General features: G+C 41.2%; 1 pseudogene; it reads left to right on the forward strand.

Moving 5' to 3' along the window:
- The first annotated feature begins 8,153 nt into the window (after positions 1-8,153).
- Positions 8,154-9,071, forward strand: LOC147633216 (calcium-dependent protein kinase 7 pseudogene; annotated as a pseudogene).
- The last annotated feature ends 399 nt before the right edge of the window (positions 9,072-9,470 follow it).

The raw sequence follows: 9,470 nt of genomic DNA on the forward strand, positions 1-9,470 counted from the left end.
ATAGCCTGGGTTTACCAATTCTCTACACATATTTGAATTGTCGTAGTCGACAACCCTCACAGGAGCAGTCCCTGGAGCAGGAGGTTGAGCACCAAGAACAGGTCGTGCTTGTTCTTGTGTCATCGGTGGCTTACGTTCAAAACTAGTATACTGTTGATACATTTGTGGAGCCACTCCACCCCTCGGCTGCTCACGTTCCTGTCTCATTCTCGCAATGCGAGTACAATCCTGTGTGGTATGAGTAAAGTTCCAAGCACAGGCTTGGCACCACTTTTTTGTGGGTTGGTTTGTGACTAGAGGAGAAAAGGTATTACAGTCCTCTGTTTTATGGTCACCGCCACATGCTCCACAAAGATGAGGACCTGTAGGAAGTATACTCCTCATTCTCTGCTGCTGTTGTTGTGGCTGCATGGGTGGACGATAGGTCTGTCCCAATCTCCGTAGTACTAGGCTAGCTATCTGATCGGGATTTACCAGCGCGCTAGACCCTGAACTTTGATCATCACCCCATTGATTTCTAGGTTTCACCTCAGGGCCAGAACCATCTTGGAACTTGAAGTTATCGGTGAAATCCATAGCATCATGGCAACACTCATTGAAACTTGTATGCTTCTTTGCATAGAGATGTGTATGCAGTGTCGAATTTTTAAGGCCTTTTAAGAAGAGAGAAATTAATCGACTTTGGGCGGGTTTCTCATCTTCTGGGCAACGATTAATGTACTGCTTCATTCTATTTACACAGTCTCTAACACTCTCATTCTCTCCTTGCTTGAAAGAGTAGATGTGTGCTACCGTGTCATGTTGAATTCCCATCAAAGAAAAAGCAGCAATGAATCTCTCTTCCAAAACTCGTAAAGAAGTTTTGTCTGAAGCCTCTAATGCCTGAAACCAAGCCAGGGCTTTTCCTTCAAAAGTGAGTCCAAACCCTTCTATTTGAGTATGCTTATCAGCAACTTGCTCAGCTCGAACTGCTTGCCTAAAAGCTGCTACATGGTCGTATGGATCTCCCGACCCTTCATACTTCTTAACCAGTTTCTGAAGAGTTGATGGCCTTACTTGTCGTGAATACTCATCATAGGGCCTACGGCCTCTCACTCTCAGTGGGAATTGTTCCTCTCTTTGGAAAGATGGTCCACATGTTTCCAAAATTGGTGTGGGTACCCTATTACCAGCCTCACCAAACCCCTCCAAAGATCTTGTCACCCTCATTTCAGGAGGTGCACTTATAGGAGGCCGAGTTGGCTCCCTTCTCATCCGATTGTCATAGTGGGAAAGATGTTGTTGTGGTGTGACCTGTGGTCGCACATTTGGTGTAGGACGATATCGTGGTGCTAGAGTTGGGCTACTAGCAGTGGTCCACTTAGATGTTGAAGGTCCCTCTCTAGTGAACTCTCGTAGGGGAGGAGCAACAGTTTCTCCAAGAAAGGCTGTCTCTCCTGGTTTGGCTGTATGTGTTGAGAACACTTCCATAAATAATGGTTGTCCTTTCCACGTGAGTTCCCTAATCTCTTTCCAATCTAACGTTCGATATTCATTGGCCCATTTATCAACTATTCTGTTCATGTGTCCTGCACACTTCTCAACTACCACTACATAAGCTAGAGGAAGATCCAGCTGTGGCAATTTAGTCGTGGCATAATATCCCTCTAACGAGTCCTTATAGACCTCTTGAAGTGGGTCATCCTGTAAGACCTTAGTCACAGGAATTTGTCGTACAAACTCCCATTGGCTTTCAGCCCCCTGATCCATTTTACACTTGCCTTTCCTATCCTTGTCCAAATTGAGATCTACAAGAAGTAAATCATCTCTGGTGGATGGCTTTGAGGATTGGGCATTGGATGGTCCAGGCATGTCCGGCTCGATAAGCCAGTCATCTCTAGACTCTTTTGCTCTGGAAAGTTGTGAATAGTCTAACAACTCAGTTTTAGAGAGCTCCCCTAATTTGTCTACCTTTTCCGGATGGTAGGTGACTTCATAGCGAACACCATCTCCACCCATGTACATGTTACCCTGGTCATTGACTAGAGGTGCTCTATCAAGTTCTGAGAATATGTCGGCGATCTTAACAAGGTACCTTTGTTGTGGGTCCCTAAAGATCTCAGCTCCTTGAGCATTTGTGTAGACATATTGGAGTCTCACATTGAATGTTAACCCCATGGTGTCGGCTTCAAATGGATTAAAGGATCTTGAGGGTGTCCTATTTTGGACTACGGGATGACTAGTTGATGGCCCTAGATTGTCCATGGACAATGAACTAGTTGTTCTAGAGGAAAGGGTATCGGATTGGGATTCAGAAAGGGTTTCAGCAATATCTGCCAAATTGCCTACCGATTGGGTCCCACTTTCTTGCGTAGGTACTCGAGAAGGTGCCCTAGACTCTACAAGACGTCCCGACCGCAAGTGCATAAGGTCAAATTTTGTTGGTTTTTTTGGGTTTTTATTTGTTTTTGTTTTGGTTTTGGTTTTTGTGTTTTGTTTTTTTTTTTTTTTGATAAAAATATATATATATATGTATATATATATATATTTTTCCCTACCTAACCACTAGAGACAATTAAAAAAGAAAATGTACGGTGTACTTATCTAACCTATTTTTTTATTATTTTTATTTATATTTTTATTTATATTTTATATTTTTTTCTTATGATTTTATGATTTTATAATTTTTTGTACTTTTTTCCTCTTTTAATTTACACAAAAATTATGAATCACACTAAAAAATACTAACTATGCACAAAGTTACAAAAATGAAAAAATGCAGGTTACACTAATTATGCAAAAAATTAAAAAAATGAAGAACTACAGAATATGCAAAAAAATAATAGACTCCTAAAAAATCAAAAAAAAATTCTTTGGTTTGTTTGTTTTTTCCTCCTTTTGTTTGTTTGTTTTTTTTTTTTCAAATTTTTTTTGGTTTTTTTTGTTTTTTTGTTTTTTTTAATAAAATGAATAAATTTCGTGCCAAATAAAAAAATATGACTATACTAATTATGCATCATTTACAAAAATTTTATAAAAAATAAAAAATGAAAAATGCAAGCTAATTATGCAAAATTTTAAATGATGAACAATGATTTCAAAATAAAAATTGTTTTTTCTTCTTTTTTCTTTTTCTTTTTTGCCTAATGTTTTGTTTTGTTGTTTTTTATTTATTTATTTTGTTTTTTTATTTTTTTTTCTTTTTTCTTTTTCTTTTTCTTCTTTTCTTCTTTTTTAATCTCTCTTTTTTTTAATAAAATATATATATATATATATATTTTTTTTTGTTTTTTGTTTTATTTAAAAATACAAAAAAACATAAAAATTAATAAAATAAAATAAAAAATAAAAAAAATAAAAAATTTCCACCTACCTTATCGTGTTGCTCGCCGCTCGCTTCCGGGTTCGTCGCCGCACCGTTCGTTGTCTCGCTTGCCTTCACAGCTGCCAGCTACAGCTTCTTCAATGCCAGCCGCTCTGCTCTGCTCTGCTCACTCTGCTTTCAGCCGTTTCCACCTCCCTCCACTACTGCTGCAGCCTGTGCTCTTGCCGACGGCCACCCTGCTGCTGCCGTCGTCAATCTCTGTTGCCGCCGTCTGCTGCTCCACAGCTCTTAGCTGTCGTCTGCTTCACCTACTGCAAAGGTCTTCAACAGCTTCGCCTTCTTGCAACTGGCCACTCTACACCAGCACAACCGCCTACTTCTCCTCAGCCGCCTTCACTTCCAGCTGGCCGCCCACCACAGAGCCTCTACGTCCGTCAGCTTCTCCGCCTCTTGCCGGTCGCCTCCACGCAGCCCGTCAACCCGGTCTGCACTTCTTAGCTGCTACGCTCGATGCAAACGATGCCCCCCCCACTGCAGTGCTTCTAGCTGCTGCGCTCGATGCAGACGACGTCCTCCAGATTGCTTCTGCAGGCTGCCACCACGTCCACGTATAAATATACATATATATATATATATATATATATATATATATATATATATTTAAAGCCGCCTCTCGCCAGCCACTTCCGCCTCTCACACGCCTTTGGCCGCCTTCTTTCGCTGCAAATATATATATATATATATATATATATATAGATTGAATTATTTTTTTTTAAAAAGGCCGCCTTCTATGCAGGCTTTCAGCTGGCCGCCCACGGTTGCAAGTATATATATATATATATACCTATTCTTTTCTTTGCTGCACTTGATGGAGATGCCTCCCCACCAATAACAAAACAACAAAATAAAAACAAAATAAAAACAAAACCAAAAAACCGCCTCCAACACTACCTACCTCTTGCCAACCTCGTCAAAGATGCAAAAAACTGAAAGTACTTAAATCTGAATAATGGCGGGATTTCTCTACCGCAATGGGGTTAAAATTTTTTTCTTGCTTCTCATAAAAAAAATAAAAACACACAAGGCGCCCTTGAGATCACACACTCAATGCCCTAAACCTCAAAATAAAAAGAAATAGTGGTAGTAATGCAAGCTTCTCAACCGGTTTTGAGTCTTCTCCCCGGCAGCGGCGCCAATGGAGAGACGGAAAACTCTCTCTCTTGTAGCAAGAGGAGTACGATCCACACTAAGCTCAATCCAATGGGATTTGCATCCCTTTCGGAGCTAGGGATTCGACCCGTACCGGTGCACAAGAGCTTATCCACAAATGGAGAGAATGCTCATGGCTACCATCACTTGACACTAGACTAAGCATACACACAAGCTCAACTTGTCCTCATTCCTACACACCCATTCATTCACAAATACAAGCAAGAGGAATACAATCACTATGCACTCAAGCAAAGAGAAAGACCTCACTCCACTCCTATCTTCCTACAAGCATGCATACATTCAAGCATCAAGCTTCCATGAAAGCTTCAAATCAATCCATGTACTCAAAAATGAAATACTAAAAGCATGCATAAGAGTAAAATGATTAGAGAAGAGGATGAGAAAGACTCATGACATTGCTAATGATTCAATGAAGAGATTTACCTCATACAATGATGTAGATGGGGTGAGAGAAGAGTCTTCACCTCTATGGAGAAGAGGGAGAGTAGGTCTCCCAAAGGAGCTCTTACATGAACTAAGCCCAAAAGTGTCTAAAGCTCTCAAATGAGCCACCTTTTATACAAAAATTCTAGGACTCCCATAAGTTCCCATGTGGGATTATTATCAAACCCTCTCCCACATTCATCTACAAAGTGGAACTCTTTTCAAGAGCCCTAAGTATCGTTTTTGTTGCATCCTGGTATTGATCTTCATTTGCAAGCAACACAATACCTTGAATAAGTGTGCATTGCATGCAGATATATAAGCGAGTCACATACATTCTGCCATGAGTTGTAGAAGTTCAGATGGTTGTCATAGATTGTGAGGCGATGGAAGAGTCATTGTGATTATGTACTAAATATTTTGGCAAAAATAAAGTTACAAATATGTAAGGCTTAAAAAGAAATAATGAAAAATAGTTACTTGAATTTAACCCAACATGTGTAAGTGGTCTATAACATGGCCAATTTGTCGCAAGAGGTATGGGAAATTTTTAGAACTTTTGTTGGTTATTTTTGTATAATTTTAGGCCTATTGGAAGCACAAGTGCTTTTGAGTTTATGAGCATGCCAGCTCTACAAAAATATAGCAAGCAATGATATAAAGTCGGGCATAAAATACTATTTGGTATGTACAAAGGTATGAGGCCTTAGCCTTACAAAAATATTGATAACAAAATATGAAACCATAAAAGGTGTTCACATGTCTTCCAAAATATCTCATAGTGGCCCAACACATGTTCCACAATTAACACATAATCAGTCACTCAATCATTACGTTCATCCAAAATAATATTAGTCATCACTGCACAAAGCCTATTAAGCACATTATTTTTGATTATATCATACCAGTGCACACAGCTAATTAAATACATTAATCCTGGTAGACATTGTACCATTGCACATAGCTTGATAAAAAATGCGCATCCAAAATAAAAGGCGCATCCAAAATAAAATATCCCAAAGCAAAATAATAGCACTTATAATATCAAGACAATGTACACATGTACAAATTCACCTACGTATGCGTCAAGTAAACTACGATCGTCGTAGATTTAGAAAGGCATCCCAAGAGAATTTATAAAAATGAAAAACGTGAGAATACATATTTCATAGATTAACTCCAATTTATAAATAATGATAAATGTGAGAATATATATTCCATGAATTAACTCCCTATAACATGCCCCGGGGGTAACAAGTAATTGTTCTCAATTGCTCATAAAATGATAAATAATTATCATGAGCTAGTATGAACATAAGATGCAATCACAATGGATAGGTGGCGAGGGTATGACCTGGTAGCCATCGAGAATCTTCGATGGGGTGGCCTTCATACTTGATTAAATATCTACGATAAATATTACCTTTGCTTGTTATTATTGTCTAACGTTTTGACGAAAAAGGTTGATAATTCAAAAATATATTCAAGAAAGGGATGTCTAAGTATTATGAATTAGTTTAATGCTATAATGATATGTGAATAGAAAATTGGAGTAAAAGAGTTGTCATCTCCAAGTGTGGCTGATGTGCTACAAAATAAAAGTGTGATTCTATAATCCTCGAAAGACATGTGTATGCATCGTGATAAATATCTTTTCAGGGGTAAAGTGTGATGATTGAAGGAAATGTAAGTGAGATAAAAACTGTTCATGGGCTATGGCGATGTCGTCTTTGATTCTCTATTTGAATATGATTTCGTGTTGCTCCATGAGTTGACAAAACTAAATATTGGGAGGAAATATTGAGTGTTGCTAATGGGGATCACGACAAAACATGCATCATGATCATTCGTTGAGATCTTTGGGCTATGGCGATGTCGTCTTTGATTCTCTATCCGAATATGATTTCGTGTTGCTCCATGAGTTGACAAAACTAAATATTGGGAGGAAATATTGAGCGTTGCTAATGGGGATCACGACAAAACATGCATCATGATCGTTCGTTGAGATCTTTGACCATTCGTCTTCAGGTTTGTTCATTAAAGATGTTTAGCAATGCCTCAAGCAAGTGTGCGTTGCGTGTGGATATATAAGTGAGTCGCATACATTCTACCATGAGTTGTAGATGTTCGGATGGTTGATGTGGATTGTGAGGGGATGGAAGAGTCATTTTGTGATTGTGCACTAAATATTATGACGAAAAGAAATTTGCAAATATGTTAGTCTCGAAAAGAAATAATAAATAATGTTACCTTGATTTAATCCCGGGAGCATGCATAAGTGGTCGATAACATGGTCGCTTTGTCGTAAAAGCTATGGGGAAATTTTAATGGTTATTTTTGTGTAATTTTTAGGCTAAAAAGGGAATTTTAGGCAAAAAGAAGTATTTTTGGACAGCTAAAAGCAATTTGGAATTTCTCAAAAATTTCTGAGAAAGGGAAAATTTACAAAAACTGAGTCGGGGGTCGAGGGCATTGAAAGCCTTTAGAAAAGCTTAAAAGCTTTAAGGTTTTAAAGCCTTGAAAGGTTTATATACTATAGCTTCAATAAAGACCGTTAGGTGGCCAAATTGCGCAGCTACGAAAAAGTAGTCAAGGATGAGTTTTGTGCGCCCGACGCAAGAAGAGAGGTGAAGCAAAGCAGAGGAGTAAAACAAAGGTGGTTTTGGGGCTTCGAAGATGAGAGAATTGCATCATCGGGGTAGTGATGGATGAGGAAGAGGGTTAGATTTAGGGGAAAGCCACTTGGATTTTTGGGTGGTTTTGAGAAATACAAAGTCCCTCACGGAGAGGGGTCCCTCTGCTTACTACTTCTCGAGAGTTTGTGTTTGAACTTTTGTTTGGGGTCGAAGCTTTATTAGTTTGTTTACAATCTACAAGCACTTCTCTCGAGAGTTTTTGTTTGGAGTCGAAGGTTTGTTAGTTTGGTTACAATTTACAAGGCCTTGGAGAAAGTGTGTAATTTTTGAACGTTGACGATCAGGGAGGGATGATGTTGTCGGTCCGCCGAGTCGCCCATGCGGGCCGCTTGACTCGTCGACGAAAGTCCGACTGCTGTCTGTCTACATATAAAGTACCTCGACTGTGTCTCTGCCATCTTATCCTTTGCGATTCTTCACCTTTCTTTGCCTTCTATAATCGTGTACTTCTTTCTCATACGCTCTCTCTCATCATCTTGCACAGTTTAGGTACGTACATGGAAAGTAACAGCAGCAGCAGCAGCTGCTCCTCCTATGCGCTGGGCCGCCAGTTGGGCGAGGGCGTGGATGGCATTGTGAGGCTGTGCACGCACAAGCGCACGGGCCAGCAGTACGCCTGCAAGTCCGTGCGCAAATCAGGGAGCGCCCTTCGCCATGTGCGCACGGAAGTTGCGACGCTGGAAAGGCTCAAGGGTCATCCCAACGTGGTTCGGCTGGAAGAGAGCTTCGAGGACGAGGAGTGCGTTCACGTGGTGATGGAGCTGTGCGAGGGAGGAGACCTGCTCGAGCATCTCAGGGACAACACCAGCAATGGGCGCCTGCCGGAGTCCCAGGCAGCTGAGGCTTTTGCGGCCATCGTGAGAGGGGTGTCCTTCTGCCACGACCAAGGTGTCATGCACAGGGACCTCAAGCTAGAGAACGTGCTCTTCGCTGATCGAGGAAGAAGTTACTCCCACCTCAAGCTCGCGGACTTCGGCGCCTCTGCTGACTTCTCCCACCGTCGAGTCTTCGACGACGTGGAGGGCACGCCATGCTACCTCGCTCCCGAGATCCTGCTCACCGGCACCCACGACCAGAAGGTGGACGTGTGGAGCTTGGGCGTGCTACTCCACATGTTGCTGTGCGGCTATCCGCCCTTCGACGGGGATACCACCGCAGACATCTTCGAGGCCGTGAAGCGAGGGAGGCTGGATCTGAAGAGGGAGCCCTGGCCGTCCATCTCAGCCCCAGCCAAGGAGCTTATCAAGGGAATGCTGCAGCGGAACCCCTACAGACGGATGAGACTCAGGGACCTGCAGCAGCTGGCTCACCCTTGGCTACAAGATCATGTGCAACAGCATCATACCCAGAGTACAAGTCCAACTAAAAACGCCGGCAACAGCCTGCAACAGGAATGCTTAGCTCTAAGCTGTTAGTTAACGAAGGAATTAGGGGCTGGACACTGAGCACAGTTATTAGGAGCTTCTTGTGGTGCAATATGGGAAGGGAGAACCATTCTTTTTTTTGGGGGGGGATAAACCCTTTTAGAGTTCACCTTGCACAAGTTTTGATGTGTAGGCCTGCCCACAACAGAGAAGTGTTGAGTTCTGTCTCTAGGATGGCAAACAATGCAGTAATCCAGGGTTTTCTTTTTTGTAAAGTAGTGTATAGGCGACGAATAAATAAATATTCAAGTAAGGTCATTTCGTTGATTATTGATTTCACTGCCGAGAAATAACCCACCCGTGCTCCCCGTCTGTAAGATTCCTCCCCCAACCCCTTTTTTGATGTCTAGTATCTTCCCCTGTAATCAACCCTCTTCAGAAATATAAAGA

Source organism: Cibotium barometz, chromosome 12 (assembly GCF_041138505.1).
Source record: "Cibotium barometz isolate CiBa-2024 chromosome 12, ASM4113850v1, whole genome shotgun sequence".
NCBI lineage: Eukaryota > Viridiplantae > Streptophyta > Polypodiopsida > Cyatheales > Cibotiaceae > Cibotium > Cibotium barometz.